The sequence below is a fragment of the Cupressus sempervirens genome, chromosome 2 (genome assembly GCF_028749045.1).
Source record: "Cupressus sempervirens isolate cs-2001-9-10 chromosome 2, ASM2874904v1, whole genome shotgun sequence".
Classification (NCBI taxonomy): domain Eukaryota; kingdom Viridiplantae; phylum Streptophyta; class Pinopsida; order Cupressales; family Cupressaceae; genus Cupressus; species Cupressus sempervirens.
In genome coordinates, this window is record NC_143119.1 from 549,599,182 (window position 1) to 549,619,347 (window position 20,166).

Genomic DNA, 20,166 nt, shown 5'->3' on the forward strand with positions numbered 1-20,166 from the left:
GAAAACAAGGAAGATCCTCTTTGCTTGTAATGCATTTCAAAGAAGATGGAGCATTTTGAATTGAATTTTTGTGTTGTTTTGCATCTAGATGTAGGCCTTTTTCCATTTACGAGTTCCATCTCCTATGATACCCTTAATTTCTTTTCTCACATGGAATGTGAATTGTCTACATCAAGTATTAGGATCTTTTTAGGTGATGAGGTGTTATCTCTTGGCTAAAAAGGGCTTCTATATCCTAATCAATTGGTTTCAATTTTCTTATCTAATGCCATTTATTTTGTTTAGTCTGATGCTGATCTTTTGGTCTTAGAAAATATTTTCGTTTGAGTTGGGTTTCTTTCTAAGACTATTTTGGAGGCCATGTAAAATTATTGGCCATGGTAAAGCTCGACCCCTATAGGTGGTGCCATTCTTTTGAAATATCTTGGAAGAGGGTCTCCCTATGATTCTATTTATATAGCACCTAAATCTATGTTGGACACACTTGATTTTCATTATTTGAACAAGGCTATCTATATATATGGTGATGAAATGGAGTGTTCTATAATCAAGGTTATGAAGTCAAAGGTTTGTGCACTTTTTTCTTTAATTAATATACTCATGTGATAATGTGGGGGCATCTTATTTGGTTTGATGACACTGCTCTCTTCACTATTGCTTAGGTTCTTCAAGCATAGCTGGAATTGTTTCGTCCTCAAGAGGACTGAAAAATCTTCCTGCTACTCATCCAAGGGATGAAATGTTGGAGTAATTTTTTCTCATAATGCTACTTGTTTCAACTACTAGATCTTTTGGTGTCTTCTATACTTGTATTCATGAGATTATTTTTGGGGATTTTGGTTAATGTATTGAGTTCTATCTATATGTCCTTCTTCAAACCCTCTTTGCTATTGTGTCTCCTATTCCCTCTTTAGTATCTATTACTTCTCTCTCTCTCTCTCTTTAGGTTCATCCCTTTGCATACTTCTATTTGAAAATTGACAATTTGGTCTATACAACCATTTTTAACTTATTCTACTATCAATATGTATAGACTATTATCACACACACACACACACACACACACACACACACAAATATAATTTTTTAATCTCATCTTCATTATAATTAATATGTTAAATTTTTTTATAATATTGTATTTATAGATTGTAGTTAAAATTTTAAGATGGCTTGTGTGGGCCCTTGAATTGTTGTCAAATACAAAATTGATGAAATGACTATTATGTACTCTATAAGGACATAAACTCCATGCAATTTTTATTTTTTCCTAAAGGGTAGATAATAGATGAAAAATTTAACTTTTATTTTTGTATTGTAGTAGATGAAAGTCAATTTAATTTCATTAACCATATTAAAACTATTTTATTTTGAATGATATTTATCCAAAATTAAAGTCATAGAGTGAAATATATTAACTTGGTTAAAATTATTGTATTTAGAATGATATTTCTCCAAAATTAAAGTGAGAGAGTGAAATGTATTCACTTATATGATCTTATGACTATCAATTTTAAAACTTTAATATAGACTATTGATAAAATGGCTCAATTAAGTACTCTTAAATTACAATTGACACTTAGCAAAGATTTCATTGAAAGGATAATTATGGAAGTCACTATTTCTCTACAAAAATAAAATTTCTAATTTTCAATTTTCAAAGAAAAAAACGTTAGATAGTTTTATAATATTTTTGGAAAAAATACTACTACTACGTTTAGATTAAAATAATAATAAGTACATTACCTTTTTATTTTTTTAAGTTATTCATATTGATATATTAAAATTAAATAAAACATGTAGTTTTGATATATTATAATTAAATAGAAAATATAGTTTTTTTTTTTTCTTAAAGAAAAAATTATAATGGAGATTCAACTTTTTCATCTAGTCTCTTTCGTTTAAAACTAAGGACTGAGGGGTATCCATTTTGCCAAATTTTGCTGATGCATGATCCTGACCTCATCCTTTTAGATATCAAGAGCCTTACAAAAATGTAGTTTAAATACATATTATATTTAATTTTGATAAATGTCATTTTCAAAGTAAATGAGAAAGCTATGCATATAAAATAGAGATTTACTTGTTGGAAATATTCAAGATATGACAAGTTACTGAGAGGGGAGGGGTGAATCAGTAACTTCTAAAATTTCAAACAATAAAACTGTATACTGATATATTCATCATTCATCCAAGTAACCTATTGTAAGCATGAAACAAAATCATTTGCAACACTTGAACACATAGATTTGGTGACCCAAAAACCTTCCAAATAGAAAGTAAAACTGGGGTGGGGATGAAACCCACAAGCTTCATTACTGTAGTATGAAGTTGGCCGGTTAAGGCTTACAATGACCACTTCTGGTGATCTGCCCTGTTAGGAGCACAAAGGATTGCTAGATCCACCTTGTTAGAGGATTTCCAAACATACAATAAAGTATGCACTCTGTTAGGAGATTTACAAAATACTGTTAAGTCTACCTTGTTAAAGGATTTGCAAAAACTGATTCACCTGTTAGAATGAAACAGTGGATCTGATTACAACTGATTGCTCATAAGATCTTCTATGCTCTGATTCACCTTGATGTGATAGATAAAAATTTTCTGCTTCAAAACTAGACCTGCTGAATATCTTCACAATTCATCCCACATACTTTCACATGCATGTATTTCTTTCGCACTTTCACACATTCACACTTTCACATTTCCACTCATTACCATTGCCATAACTGTTGTTTGAATGATACAATACATTGCATATATATACTATCCATATAAATAATACATGCAAGGTCGGCTAAACAATACATGCAAGGTCGGCTAAAAAAACAAGTGCAAATCTCTATACAAAGTTGGCCCAAGGTAAAAACTCGGGTTCATTGAACTGACTCGGTGTCCTTCTGATACTCGGCGTCCACTACATTACTCGGCATCGTCATGCACTTGGTAGAAGTGAAGGCACGGTTCATACTAAACACTTCGAATAGTTCTGAACTCGGTAACCACTGGAGACTCGGTAGAAGAGATGTCACTCGGTGAATACCTCTATCTAAACTGCTGCTCGGTGATCAAAGGAAATACTTGATAGAACCTTGTGACTCGGTGATAGTTAGTTTCCTTGATATCCGTCTGAGCTCGATAAAAATTAATTTCCTTGATAACCTCAGGAGCTCAGTTATCATGAAGTTCTCGGTTACATCTTAGTACATCTTTACTCGGTCAAAACTGATTCCTTTCTTTATCTTGAACACTCGGTAAACACTGATTGCTTTGTTCACCTTGATCACTCGGTAAACACTGATTTCTTTGTTCACCTTGATCACTCGGTAAACACTGACTTCTTTGTTCACCTTGATTACTCGATAAACACTGAGAACTAGGTAAAGCTTGGTTTCCGGTGTGAGCTCAGTAAGTATTCAGAATCCAATAAGTGTTGTAACTAATGGCAAAAATGTATCATAATGCCAACAATCTCCCCCTTTGGCATTAGTGACAAAAACACTTATGAGACAAAGTTTATCTGACATGCTGATGACTGATTTTGAATATACATAGCTTCGTTATAGACAACTCCCCCATAGAATAGCTTTGTTATATACAACTCCCCCATAGAATGTACATACATTATTTACATGAGCTGTATATCTCTTCCTTTGTAAAAATTTTTGAAAACACTTATTCACCCATAGTATTATACATATCCAACAATAATCTCCCCCTTTTTGACAATAATGCCAAAGAATAAAGAATATATATACTTATATGGAAACACCAAAATGAGAGATGAACTCTGAATGTACCTAGAGAATAAGCTGGAGAGTCTTATCCCAATTCTCTTGCAAAATTTTGCAGGTAGAAAGAGCTATTTGAATTTCAGCCGAAAGTTCAATCACATGATCTGCAATGGAGAAGTTATTATCATGGATTAATGTCTTTGAATGTGCAATATGCTTTTGCATTGAATCCATGATGGGAAGGATCATGTTTTGGATATCTATCAATGTAGATCAGATCCTTGCCTCTTCCCTCAACAGCTCTGCCTGCTTCTCTGAAAAAAATTTGATTGTGACGTGATACCTTCAGATCTTCATCAATTTTATTTAGTTTTTCTCTTATTCCTTTAGTGTATTCGGTAACATCACAAAGTGTAGCAAAAAGAGATGTTACATTATTAAAAGAATTTTCCATATCTGCCAAAATTGAGGTTAATGCAACCTGATTTATTGCAATGTTCTGGGTAATGTGCCCTAATACCTTATTATCAAATTTCTTTTCTGCACGCTCGATTAGCTTTTCTTGTTCCGAGGCATCTTCATTGAATTTATTAACTGCCTCTTCTAGTTGAATCAAAATGTGTTGAAAAGTATCAACATCAACACCTATAGCCTCAGTAATTATGTTCCGGGCTTCCTCAATTATCCTATATTCCTTATCCCTTTCTGATCTTAACTGCATCTGAGTAGCCTTTTTCTCAATAAGTTGACTAGCATACCTCATTTCTTCAATGGTAGCATTATCAAAGTCAATCTTTGGAATTACTATCTCTGTGTCCAAGTCAATATCTTCAGGAATTTCCTTTCCAGTGATCATAAGTCTTAATGGTTGCTTTTTTTTGACTTTTGGGATGACTGGTTTGACCTTTGGAATAGACACAACAGTAGAGATAGAAGGACTAGCAATAAAAATAGGGATGTTTGAGGTTTGAGTGCCAATAGAAGTATGTACAGGGTCAAAAATTTGAGTTTTGGCCAAAAATGGTGATACACTCAGTAATATAGTATCTGAGCTCATTGTGCTTGAAGTAGATGGCAACAAAATTGTAGAACAAATTTGAGTTGTCAAAATTTGAGAACTTACAGCAATGCCAACTGATGATGATGGAGTCAAGGAGGCTAACTCAGTAGATGAAAAGGGGTGCAGCTCGATAGACGAAGAGGGATGCAGCTCGGTAGATGAAGTGGTAGTCACTTCCACTGATGATACCTGGAGCTGAGATATGGCAGGTGTAGATGGTAAAACTGGTGTAGATGAACCTGCTGAAGCTGACTCCAACCTTGATGATGTCATAGGTTTGTCTGGGGAGTGAGGAAGGGATGCAATAATTGCTGCTGCAATTTTTACCGTATCATCCTCCTTATCTTCCTCTTTAGCTTCTTCCTCTTTTTCTTCTTCCTCCTTTTCTTCCATCATTGCATGCAATTCTCCTAGTGTAACTCTGATGGATGGAGTGCTATCTGATTCATCACTGCTGCTGCTGCTGTCATCATCCTTTATTTCTACTGGGTCTACACTGGGCTTATGTAGATGATAGATTTTTTCCACATGTTTGTAGCATCATTTACAACATGCTCTATATCTTTGATCAAAAATAAACAAGTGTGGAATCTAATCATCATTTTACCTTCATAGGTTTTCAATTCAGATTTTACCTCTGCTCCAGTGAGACTAGGCTGAAGATTCTTTAGGGATTGCTCATATATGTCTTTTACTGTCTTGGTGGCTAACTCCCATCTTGGCTGTACTCTCTCTAGTAGTTCTTTAGAGATATGAGGAGCAATTTGGTCCGGGGAGTATTTCCATTTTCCCATTTTGTTAAGTACCAGTTCCTCAATTTGCATTTTCTCTACATCAGTCCTTGTCTCAAATCTCAATGCCTTGAATTTTGCAATGCCAGCTCCTTCTTCCAATGTTTTGAGCCTTTGCTTGAATGTAGGTGCAGGTTTGACCAATACAGGTTCATGAATACCTTTTCTCGTTCTTCGAGTGAATACTGCAGTAGGCTGCTTCTTGGGCTTGGTAATGATTACCTTGCCTTTCTTCTTTACCGGTTGCTCTTTTTCTAATTCTTTTTCTCCTTCTTTTTCTTCTTCACTTTCTTTATCTTCACCCTTTCCCTCAGTGACCATAAGAGAACTCATTTCAGTTTTTAGTTTGGCCATTTTCCTTTTACCTTTGCTGATGGCCTATGGAATTTTGATTTCTAGTTCAATTCTGGCCTTTGCTTCATCATAAGTACCAAAAATTCGTTGCCTTGGGTCTACTGGCTCATTTACCAGTGCTTCAATGATATCCCTGGTTTCATCAATATTTACCTCATATGGAAGAGGTTTCACCCATGCAACTCGGGGTCTAACTGCCTGTATGTATACCTTGTCACAGTCAACCATGAAACAGACATCATCCTTATACTCTTCAACAAGTTTTGGAGGTATTCTGAATCTGTTGTTCATCCTTTCCTTGAAATCTTCAAAATAATTGTCCATTACTTTGTGAAAATTCATACCCATATCTACTATGAATTCATTTATTTGATACAAAATTGGAGTATCTTTCCTCCATACAACTGTACCTTTGGATGGAAAGAATTTTTGTACATAGAAGAATAAACAAACTAGAAAAGAACCAAATTTACAAGGGTTTGTATTTGCAGTCCTTATGCTTTCCATGTTTTTATTGAATTGTTTTAATAATACATCAGCTAGGTCAAACTCCATATTTTTCTTTACAATTTTATATGCCAAATCTACAGCCTCGCAAGGTACACTATTCAGCCTGCTGGAACTATACAGTTTGTATGCAATAACATAAATACCAAATTTCAGTTCTATATCTGAAACATTGTTGAGTTTTAAACCTCTGCCATCCCATTCGGCTTGGGTTTTCTTCTGTAACTCATCCCGTCCTAGGGTTTTGGTGGTTTTGGCTTTGCTGAGCATTGGGAGACCCGTGATTTTGTGAATCATCTTCTTGGTTATCAAAACTGGTTGTTCCAACCACAACTAACCATTATGTACTCGGCTCAAGATATACCTCACCCATTTCACTTGGAAACTTCTTGGCAGATGAGGGATATGGGTTAAGCCTTTGGTTTCCAAATGTTTGAACTCAGGTTTTAGGGTTCCATCCATGCATAACTCGGCTAGGGTGCTATCCATATCTAGTGTCCCTATTTCTTGCACAGTACACTTGAAATGAGTACGAATATCATTGATTAGAAGTACCTTTGGAGGAATCTGTGATTGAGCTCCATGCGGGTCGAGTGATTCAATGATGGCAGGAACAAGCTTGAACGTCGGTGCCTTCCATTCCATTCCCTTCACAAGCATTTCGGATCCTTTCTTCGCCTTGCTGCTGCTGGTGCTTGTGGAAGCCATTGCTACTTGGTGAGTAAGAAGATTTCGTAAGAATACTTCGCTGGAAAATTTCTTCAACTCACTTTAATTCACTTGAAAGCCCTCTTTTGTAAATCTCGAATTCGCGGTGAAAAAATGAGGTTGAAATCTGCCCTTTTGATGAAAAATTTGTCATTAATGTTCAGCACGGAGGTAGCCGCGATTGACAGGCTATCATCCACTAGCTCAGCTTAAACTTCGCAACTCGGTGACCAAAATAAAATAGGTTAATCCGCCCTTAACTCGGTAAGAGAAGAACCAACCATGCTCGGTAAGTGCAACTTGGTGAAAGAAGCCTTATTGCACCCGACTGAGCTCGGTAAGGTCATGTACCAACCATGATCCTGATGTATCTGAAATACTGATTTGATCATATTTTCATTCTAGGACTGCTTAGGATATTGCTTGTGGATATAGTCCTGGTCTTATCCTGATGAGTCTTAATTGGAAATGGGAGAGTCACTCACCTCTTGAGTGATCATTCCATTACTTGAATTATCTGGCTCGGTAGACTTTGGAATCCATTGCTGCTTCATTTGTTTCTAAATATTGTCTACTTTGATTTTCTTCTCATCGTCGACTTTCTTTATGTTCATGCAGTTTTTAGATATATGACCAAGTTCTGTACATGTATAACATCTTACAGTGGTATCCCTTTTTCTTAGGTGATGCCTTGCACAGTTTATGCCAGTATGACCATATTCTCCACAATAATGACATCTGCACCAAGTGTTGTAGTCCCAACCAAATATTGCTTTGACAAGTTGTTCAGCTGGATTAAAATATTTGAATTTTCATTGTGATGCCTTATGACCTTGCTTTTGGTATTTGTGACATTTACCTTCAAATTTCGGTTTCCTTTTGCATTCATTGGCTTTGTATCCATGATGATTGCAATTGTAGCATTTTCCATTAAATTTGCCTTTTCCATTGCTCCAACATCTGTTAGATGTATGACCTAACTTACCACAGTGGCTGCAAGTAGGTTTTTGATTCTTTTGAGTACCCTGTTTGGAGGATTCACCTTCTTCCTTGTATCCAAGGCCTGCTTTACCATTTTTTTTATGAAAGTTTTCTTCATTTTGCAGATTCAATTGATCCATGTCTTTTTGAGATTTTACCATTCTCTCATTGACTTGTTTTTCAGAGATTAGATCACTTTGTAAGCTTGCATTGATTTGTCTTTCAGTAATTAAGTCATTTCTCAAAATCTCATTCTCAGATCTTAGATTCATAATTTCTTCATTTGCATTAGATAACTGAGTTACAAGATTTTCAAGCTGAGAGGATTGATTATTCCTTACCTCTAAGTCTTCAGCTACCTTGTTCCTTTGCTCCAAGATTTTGCATAGCCTGATGGACTGGATTCCTTGTTCCCTTTTGAGATTTCTTACTTCTTCCTGCAGAGATCCATTCTTTTCTAAGAGTTCTTTGATTGCTTTGTCAGCTTCATCTGAACTATTTGATGGTGAGAGATCTTCAATCTTTTCTTCAACATACTGATGGTCATTCATTTTCTTTGCAAGTTCTTTTCTTCTTTTCAAGGATTGTAAAAGATGCTCTTTTGCTTCATTGAGTTGAGCCATGGCCATTTTCAGATCTAGCTTTTCATTCTCAATAGTTTTGTCAAGTTTGAATATCTCCATTGTCCTTGATCTTTGCTCAAGCTGTGAAGCTTTTATCTTGAGAACCTTATAGCTCTGATACCAATTGTTGGAAATATTCAAGATATGACAAGTTACTGAGAGGGGAGGGGTGAATCAGTAACTTCTAAAATTTCAAACAATAAAATTGTATACTGATATATTCATCATTCATCCAAGTAACCTATTGTAAGCATGAAACAAAATCATTTGCAACACTTGAACACACAGATTTGGTGACCCAGAAACCTTCCAAATAGAAAGTAAAACTAGGGTGGGGATGAAACCCACAAGCTTCGTTACTGCAGTATGAAGTTGGCTGGTTAAGGCTTACAATGACCACTTCTGGTGATCTTCCCTGTTAGGAGCACAAAGGATTGCTAGATCCACCTTGTTAGAGGATTTCCAAACATACAATAAAGTATGCACTCTGTTAGGAGATTTACAAAAGACTGTTAAGTCTACCTTGTTAAAGGATTTGCAAAAATTGATTCACCTGTTAGAATGAAACAGTGGATCTGATTACAACTGATTGCTGATAAGATCCGCTATGCTCTGATTCACCTTGATGTGATAGATAAAACTTTTTTGCTTCAAAACTAGACCTGCCGAATATCTTCACAATTTAGCCCACATACTTTCGCACGCATGTATTTCTTTCGCACTTTCACACATTCACACTTTCACATTTCCACTCATTACCATTGCCATAATTGTTTTTTGAATGATACAATACATTTCATATATATACTATCCATATAAATAATACATGCAAGGTCGGCTAAACAATACATGCAAGGTCGGCTAAAACAACAAGTGCAAATCTCTATACAAAGTCGGCCCAAGGTAAAAACTCAGGTTCACTGAACTGACTCGGTGTCCTTCTGATACTCGGCGTCCACTATGTTACTCGGCATCGTCATGCACTCGATAGAAGTGAAGGCATGGTTCATACTAAACACTTCGAATAGTTTTGAACTCGGTAACCACTGGAGACTCGGTAGAAGAGATGTCACTCGGTGAATACTTCTATCTGAACTGTTGCTCGGTGATCAAAGGAAATACTTGATAGAACCTTGTGACTCGGTGATAGTTAGTTTCCTTGATATCCATCTGAGCTCGGTAAAAATTAATTTCCTTGATAACCTTAGGAGCTCGGTTATCATGAAGTTCTCGGCTACATCTTAGTACATCTTTACTCGGTCAAAACTGATTCCTTTCTTTATCTTGAACACTCGGTAAATACTGATTGCTATGTTCACCTTGATCACTCGGTAAACACTGATTGCTTTGTTCACCTTGATCACTCAGTAAACACTGACTTCTTTTTTCACCTTGATTACTCAGTAAACATTAAGAACTAGGTAAAGCTTGGTTTCCGGTGTGAGCTCGGTAAGCATTCAGAATCCAATAAGTGTTGTAACTAATGACAAAAATGTATCATAATGCCAACAGTACTAGCATCAAACTATTTGAAGACCTACACTATATTGTACATTACCTCCCAATTCCTCAACAATTTATTGCTTTTTGATTTCTTTGCTATGTTTTTTCCCTCTTCTAATTCATTAAATGGGAGTGAATGTGAATTTTAAAGTAGAAATTCCACATCTGAGAAAATGCCTTCATCTTCTAGTTCTTAGCATTCTATTTCTTCTTCCCCCACTATTGAGTCATCGTCTAATTTAGGCAATGCAAAGAGAATCTACCCCCCATCATCAATGAAACAACCGAGAAGAGGCTCATCAGAATGTAAACCCTCTTCTTCAATGTAGTGCCCAAGGGAGCACCAAAAAGAGTAAGGGACTAGCAAACCAATCCTCAAAGAAGAAGAAGAAGGGGAGCAAAGTAGTAGAGGTTCTAGAATAAGCTCACAATGAGAAGTATGTAAAGAAAGGCATTTTTGTTTGGAATACCTTGGATAAGATTGCATTTCTAAAGAGGCTTCTGGGGTTTTGCAAAAATGGTAAGGGTTTGCCTAAAAATTTGGGTGTTTTTTATGACACAGTTAAGAAGGATTTGAGTAAAGATTATAGTAATGAGCAACTATACACCAAGTTTAAGGGTCTTTGGAATAAGTTTAAAGTGGCTTAGGAATAAGATTGAGGGTAAAGGTCTTTTTGGGTTTAAGACTGTGCACAAAGAGGATCTGTACAAATTATCCCACCAAATTTGGGGAGATTATAAAGAAGATGAGGAGGAGGTGGTTGGTATAGAGGAAGTCGAGAAGAAAAATGAATTTTTTGTTCCAAAGAAGGTGCACAAAGATGGAGACATTGATATGGCTTCCAAGGAGGAGGAAGGGGAAGGGGTAGGGAAAAATGCCAATGTGCACAATGTGATGAAGGCCAAGAAGAAGGAGGACAAGGAGGGAATTTCTCATACCTCTGAAAGGGTTGAAGAGGAGGAGAGTGATGGTGATTATGATGTGAGAGAAGAGGATGTTTCATTTGAGGAGAGTGATTCCATGGATGATGAGAAATCATCATTGCGAGAGTCAAAAATTGTATTGAAGTGAAATCAATTTAATATTGTTGGATTGGATTCAGCACCACATGTTTCAAATGTTTCAAAGATTGAAAATGGGGTTACAAGCCTTGAGTTTAACCATAGAGGAATATTCATAGTTAAGCGTGCTCAAGTTGGAGTAATACTCGGATGGGTGACCTCTTGGGAAGTCTCAGTGCTTCATCCCTATGAGCATCACCTAGATCCAATGAGTGCTAAGTGTTCCATTTATTCTCATGAGAGATGGATTCATGTTGAATCACTACTCATGAAACTATTAGAAATAGTAATTTCTACTAAGAATTAATCGTTCATCATTAGATGTTTCTAGATTATTAGTTTTAAGTTTAGGTTGTGTTGGCTAAAGTATTTTCTAGAAGTTTAAGTCAGCTGTAATATTTTCCAAAAATAAGTAGATATTTTGTCTTGTTGGCTAATGCTAGATTTATCTAGAATATTGTACACTTTCCTATAAAAAGGAACTATGTATTCATTTGAAATCATAGTGGATGAAACATAATATATATTTTTATTGTGCCGCAACACATTGTGTTTGGTGTTTTGTATTTTCTTGTGCCTCTGCCCATCCAACAGATTGGTATCAGAGCAAGGTTAAGAAGAGGGTTAAGAAGGATTGTGAATAAGGAGGATTGCAACATAAAAAGGGGACAAAAAGTTATTGTGAGATCCAACTAGGTTGAACAAAATTGCTAACTATGATAAAAGAGAAAGTGATATTTCAGTGTAGTCAATGTGTGAAGGTCATATATTGATGTCTACCAATGGGTTAGAACATGTGGGATTTGTGAGTCAGAAAGATGAGAATTTAGATTTCATTGAAGGAAAGTAATGTATTGTTCGAAGAATTTTTGGTGTATTGGTAGAAAGAGCGAGCATTGCTTTGGAGTCACTAGTTTATGGAAGAGACTGTTGAAGCCTTTTCAGAGTACATTGAGTCTATGAAAAGAGATCAAGGTTGCTATCATTGAGGAGTGTTGATATGAACATGGTAAACTTGAAATTTGATATTAATAGTTGATGTTGTCAAAGGTTTTCAGCTTTTTATTTTAAGAGGGAGCTTGGACTTTCATTTGATAGATTTGAGATTATTAAAATGGGAAACTAAGGTAAAAGAGTGTTAAAGTAAAATATAAATTTGACAGTTGAGATGGATTGTTTAAAAGAAAAATTATTGAAACTAGAGACAAAAAAGTTTGCAATGATTAAAGAGAGGTCAAAAGAAAAATGTATACTTTTAAAAGAAATTAGTGAATATAAAGAGAGAATGGAAGAATTAGAGGATAGACTAAGATTTGTGAAAGAAGCACATAATTGGAAGGTGAAGGAAACATGCAAGCTTAGAGAGAAAAATAAAGGATTAAATGAAAAGTTGATTTTGTTTGATGATGCTAAGAAAAAGAACAAAGTTTTAGAAGAAAATGTGAAGAAATAAGAAGAGGAAAATAGTATGTTAAAGAAGGAATTGTCTACTTTGGAACAAGAGAGAGAATGTTTGGATGTGAGACCATTTCTATGTGATGTATCTTGTGACACAAATGATTTGAGTGATTATGGGATTGAGAAAAGTGATTTTGCTCAAGCTAAAAGTGGTTGTGATAGAAAAGTATAAGAAAGAAAATGACAAGAAGTTTATAGATTTTGTTTGTTATGATAATTATAGTATTGGTTTGAAGATTATGGAAAGAACGAGTTTCAAAGATAAAGGTCGAGGAAAGGATGAACAAGGATTAAGGAATCCAATTGACACTACAATCAGGCCAAAATATGTAGGTCTTGGATAAATATAGGTAGTAGAAAGATAAATAAAGTTTTAAGAGAATAAATTGAAAGCATAAATATTGTGCAATGTTCACACTATAATAAGAAAGGAAATACAAAGGATAGATGTTGGAATAAACATCCTTGTAATATTTGTGACTTGAAAAATCATTGTGATAAGAGATGTTGGAATAAAGAGTGCAATAAATATTTTATGGCAGGTTGCATCAAAATGGATTGTTGATGGAGCTATGGATCAAATTAGCAAAGGATTGTAGAAATGATAAAAGGTTCATTTAGGTACAAATGTTCAAGTGTAAGAAGGAATGCAACAAAATTGGAAAATAAATTAGAGCAATGCATCAAAGAGGCAAAAGATTATTGACATTATTGACAAATGAGGCAAGATTATTAGTGGATCTAGTGAAAAGAGGAAATAATTGGTAGCTAATTGCTTACAAAATGTTTGAAGAAATTAAAGGTCTCAGCCTTGGAAGACACTACTCATGGACTAACAGATATGAAGATTACATGACACATTGGAATTTGTATGTGACAATATTTGATAGTAAAAATTAGGGGGGAGTGTTAGAAATAGTAATTTCTACTAAGAAGTAATCGTCTATCATTAGATGTTTTTAGATTATTAGGTTTAGGTTTAGGTTGTGTTGGCTAAAGTATTTTCTAAAGGTTTGAGTTGGCTATAGTATTTTCCAGAAATATGTAGATAGTTTTTCTTGTTAGCTAATGCTAAATTTCTCTAGAATATTGTACCCTTGCTTATAAAAAGGCACTATGTGGTTCATTTGAAATGATGGTGAATGAAATATAATATTTTTTTTTATTGTGCCACAACACATTGTGTTTGGTGTTTAGCATTTTAAAAATCTCACAGTTAAATCCTGATACAAATATCACAATTTGACTTGCTGTGGAAATTATCTCCTACTTATTAATGTTGTAGTGGATCATTCAACCTCCTTCTAGAGCCATGATGGGGTTTTTTTTCTCAATGATCATTAATGGTATATGCTCTAGGAGAGAGCTACCATCACTAAGCAAAACATAAGCTAAAATGCTTGATCAAAAGTGGTGAACACAACAACTTATTAAGATGGAAGCTACTTCCAAACATATATCGCTACTACAAGAAGAGTTCTAGCTACGCATGGCAAAGTTTTTCCATCAATAGGCATTTTGGGAATGGTTGCTAAATTAGTATGTATTTTGGGACTAGTTGCTCAATTAGTAGTTTGAACATGTCATTTTTGTAACTAATTAATAGTTTGGCCACCGACAAATATTTTTGATTGCTATGTCAGAATATTATGTTGCTGATCTTATTATATGGCTTGAATGGTTGTTAATTTAGTAGTTTGAACATGTGGATTTATGTAATTTATACTTTCGTCATCAACAATTTTTTTGGATTGCTATGTCAGTATATCTCATTGCATCTAACCTTATGTAGTTAGATTGAATTGAATGGTTAACTTAGTAGTTTGAACATGTGGAATTGTCATCATGAGAGTACTTATTGTGTTAGTAAATAATTTTCTACTTGGAAAATGCTATAAATATATTTTGAATCATCTAGGGCTTGTCTTCTTTAGGGTTCTAGATTCTGGGTGCAATGCTTTATAAATATTTTCATTTTTTAAGGGAGTTCCATGATTATTTGTTGGTTCTATTTAATTTATCATAGAGATTTATAATTCACATTTTGGAGCTGCTAAAGCTGTCATTATGTTTGATATTTCTTTGCACTCTCCTGGTAATTTACACATTTCCTCCCAGTCTTAGAAAATAGAATTTTAATTTCACTTCTAAACTTCAAGAACAAGGTTGGAATCTTCACATTGAAGTATTGATTTAATTATGGACTATGTTTGAGCCATTGAACTTATTTAGATTTGAGCCATTGCTTATAAGTAGATCTATGCCTCTTAATTTATGAGTCACTTAGTGGGCTGGGTTTGTTCACTCACTTTTAACGTAAATTCATGGCTCTCATAATAAGATAGAGAAGGTTGAGTTTGAGGATAGTTTTTATTGAATGGGAAAATAATCCATGTGCATTAGAATAATGAGATATAACCAAATTCAACATTCTAAGGTAGATGGTGACAAACCCTTACAAGTAGACAAAGATTGAAGGCTGGTAAGGGCATGTGATGGCTTCACTATTTTGATGTGGTAGAAACTTATATTACATACTAAACAAGAAAAATAATTATTACAAGACTCTATTACATTGAAGTCCACTACACCTTCTATAGATTTACAAGCCACATAGAGAAAATTAAGCAAGAATGAATATCACTATAAAGATAAAGATAATTTCCATAGTCATCATGAGAAAGATTTAACTAAGTGTTCAAGGACATATTTAATAAGGAAAACAAAATGGTATTAAGAAGAATGTGGAATTATACCCTTGAGCAATCTGTTTTGCAACTATCCTAGCCAAAGATTCCTATCTATTCCATATGCAACTATTCACTGTACATGTAACAAATCACAATGGCAACATGTCATTGGGAAAGTTTAATTCATGTTTGGAGTAGGGTCATGGAATAAAATAATAGCATTTTTGTTTTTCCTGCTTCTAGTCACATTATACACCAAAATGCCTAGGTTTTTAGATCAGGGATGGTTGTGGTCTTTTATATTTATTACAAATACAAGGGCTCTCTAGAGCTCTAGTCCCCATCTTAGGAAAGGAAATATAATTAAGAAAAATAACTAAAAAAGCATTTCATTTAAAAAAATGAAATCTCATTACAATTGATGATTTCAGCTTTTAAATTCTATTTTGATTAAGGATTTGTGACACACATAGAAAATGTAGAAATGAAACTTTCTCACCTTTCTATGGTAGAATGAGAGGCAGTCATGATGGGCCTTTATCTTATGAGAGCATGAGTGTGATGATTAGCAAGAGCAACAAAACATCTAATATAACTAGGGACTCTAATTCAATCAATACCATCTAGTATTTTACTCCACAAATGGAGGTGCCATAGTTGAAGCAATGCAACAACCATTTTTATTCCCAAAAAGTTGAAAAAATCTTACCCAACTGAAGGATTTGAAGGATTTATGTTGGTGTGGGAAAATTCATGCAAACACGAAACATTTATATAGTAGATTGCTCTAATAGAACTTTCTCCTATTATACTCTAATGCACAGTGATGATTTGCAGTTCACAATTTTAACAAAAGCAAAATACAAGTTCATAAAATGCATGCTTTCTTGGCTTCTACCATAGCATGGTAACATGAATTAATTTCAAATATTTTTTAATATTTTAAACTTGTTAGTAAGAATTTAGTCAGGAATTAGGTTTTGATATCTTTTAATATTTTATAAATTTTTGTAAATTTTATTGTTATAGTTATTATTTTTAACATATTTTTTTGATTAAGTAAAATAGGTTTTACAGGGATCCTAAAACCCAAGTGTTTTTACAACATATTTGAAATATATATATATATATATATATATATATATTTATATATTTATATTTATATTTATATATAATAAAGTCCAACACCCATGCAACTACTTATAAAAAGCCAAAAACTAACAACAAGCCCACAACTAGGAGATGAAAAGCCAACAACCCTATAAGGAGATGAAAAAAAAATAGAACAATAAAAGCATAATTCTCCTTATCGAAAACCTACAGGGTCTTTGCAGCTTCATTTGCCTTCCAATTGCCCACACCCTCCTGGTCCTAGTTCTGGATGTCCTCTTGATCCCTAGTCTCTTTCGGATCATCCTTAGCTTGCCTAATATCCAACCTGGCCTTCTCCATTGCATCCCCACCAAATCCAACACTCATTAGAGAATTCCCCATACTGGCAATATTCTCGTTTAGGGTATTCAAAGTGGCAATCATCTGATTAGCTAAGTTTTGGTGTGTGGATTCCAACCTTTGGACTTTTTGTTCAACCTTGGTGATTTTTTTCTCCTCGTCAACATTGTGTCCCTAGATGCTACTATGCCATTGGCTTCCATCTTGGTCTATCTTCTCTTCATTTTACTCTTGGTTGCAACTATTTTTTTGGTTTCCTTCCTAACTTCTTTTTCACTTAAGGTCTTCAATTTCATGAAACAACCATTTGATAGACTGAAAATTATCTATCATGTTGTTCTTAGCATTGTTCAAAAAGTTAAACCTAGTTTCCTATGCACTATCTAAGATAACGACTAGGGTTGGATCAATACAATCATCATAGTGGCCATTGCCATCAAATTCTTCCATCACTTGGATATTCAATGGTTCCTTGACAATCCCCATACTCATGGTGTTCGTGTCAAACTTCCTCTATGCCATCCTCCTATTCTTCATTATCACTTCCCCACTTTTTTCCACTAGCATTTCTACCATCTCCTTAGATAGAGAAAGAGTAGGGCTAGGGGTTTCAGGAATTTGGACATTGGTATCTTCCTATAACAAGGCCTCATCAACTTTTCTTTTCCTGGGGTTTCCTGACATATCAGCTAAAACCTCCTCTCCCTTTTCACTTTCCCTCCCCTTCATCTCCTCCTTCACATTTTCCTCCCCCTTCTCCTTTTCCTCCGAATCTATCTCCTCATCTTCATCATCATCCTCCTCCTCCTTCTAAGGCTCAAAGTTGGGGAGAATGGGGGGAAGGCTTCTATGGCTCTTTCTATAGGGGATGTAAGCATAAGGGGTGACATTCCTTTCTTCCATAGGGATTTTTACTTTAGAGGAGGTATTATCCTTGTCATCAAATTTTATGGTGTGCACTTCCTCAGAGTTCGAGCTCCCAATTTCCTCAGATGTACTCCCAGTATCACCGAGGGATTTTCCCCTTCTCTGAGTCTTCAGATACTCATAGACTAGGACGAGTAATCCTTCATGAAGGATGGGATTAGCAATGGGTTTCCTCTTAAAACCCTTGATACCCTTTCTCATAGAGGTCAAAAGATAAAAAGGAAGAGAGATTTTGATACCATGCCTAAATTGATTAAGTAGAATGAAATGATGCATCCTGATCCTATCAAACTAGGGTCGAAAGAAATATATTCAATGATGACCCTAAGGAAATACCTCCATAGGTTTTTAATGGACTCCATCTTGTAATACGTTTCTGCCTTAACAAGTTTATTCCTTTCATCTTCTTCCTTCACAAATTCTATAACAACATTGGCCGACATTTTCTTACCCCTGAAGAAGTTAATCCCTTCCAGAGGGATCTTTGTAACCTAGGCAATCAACTCTACATTGACATGGTGGGTGACCCCATCTATTTTTGCTTTCCCATTTCTCCATGAATCCACCATTAACTTGGTGATTTCCACATCAAAACAATGGAGCTTCTCTAGAAATTTAGTAATAACACCCTTTTCCAGCTTATGCCAAACCTTCCTTTTATTTTTCTAGTTCTCCCCCTCTCCCAATGGCTCCCTTCTAATTCTCTCACCTACCATGGTTTCCTCTGGTTAAAAAAGCCTCCCACTACTCACAAAATTATAGAATTCAACTTGCTTCAAAATGTGAAACTCGAAAATGTTTTTGCAAATTTTAGTGGTTCTATTCATGATAGCCCATAAAGTGTGCCAAAAGTACATGCTATAATTATATGAAAAGAGTTTCACATGATTTTTAATAACTCCTAGGTTGACATGCACTTTGGTGTATCTTGACATTATTAAATTGGGATTATTTTGGTACTTCCTTGGTTTTGGTCTTGCTAGATTAAATCAATCACAACCGTGGGAATGTTGTCATTGACCTACCACATCATCACTGAATTTTTGGCTATCGCTTCATTAGTGAACCAATCTCTTGCTGAATTGGCCTCCTTGTACACATGGCTAATATGGATCTTTTTGAATTTACCTAGGTCAAACTTTAGCTCCTCTATTACATTTGCTATACTCCAGGAAGGCATAAGCTAGCCTTTAAAGAAATTTATGATATTTAAAGAGTCCCCCTCCAGCCATAAGTTCTCAATCCCAGAAGCTAGGGTTGACTTAACAATTTATTTTTAACATATGTTGAAGTACATTTCTATATATTTTTTCAATTCTCTATAGTTTTAGATGTTAATTGAGATATTAGGTTAGTATTTTCAATGATTGAATCATATAGTTGATATTTTGCATTTTTATAATTATTAGAGATGTGTTTTATATTATCATTTTAGTTAATATTTCTAGTTTCTATTAAAAGACATGTTTGTGTTAAAATTAGAGATGATAATTTTCATTTTAAATTCAAATGTATTTTAATATATATTAATATTCTATAGTTTTCTATGATATATATATATATATATACGTATATATATATATGTATGTATGTATATAAATATACATATATGTATACATATATATGTATATACATATATATACATATATGTATATCTATATATATGTATATACATATATGTATATCTATATATATGTATATACATATATATGTATATATACACATGTATATACATATATATGTATATATTTACATATGTATATAGATATATATATATATACATATGTATATACATATATAGATATATATATATACATATATGTAAATATATGTATATACATATATACATATATATACATATACATATATATACATATAGACATACATATATATATATATATACATATGTGTACACATATGTATATATATATATATGTATATATATATATATATGTATGTGTGTATATATATATACACACACATATGTATATACATATATATATATCATTCTTATTAGTATTTCTAATAAATTTTATTTACTAGTATAATAATTCACATGCACAAGCATGTTCTCTATTCTAATAATTTTAAAAATATTATTTAAAATTTGATTGAAAGATTTTTTATTTATTTTTAATAATAATAATTTTGATTACTCTCTTCTCATAATGTTCTTTTAGAATTGAATGCCCATAAGATCTAAATAGAGGACTACCTAAATAAAACAAGTAACACCTAGTGGCATTTACTTGCTTAGAATGAATGTATATAATATGTAGTTGCAAAAGATTATTAAATTTATTTTGAAATCTTAAACTA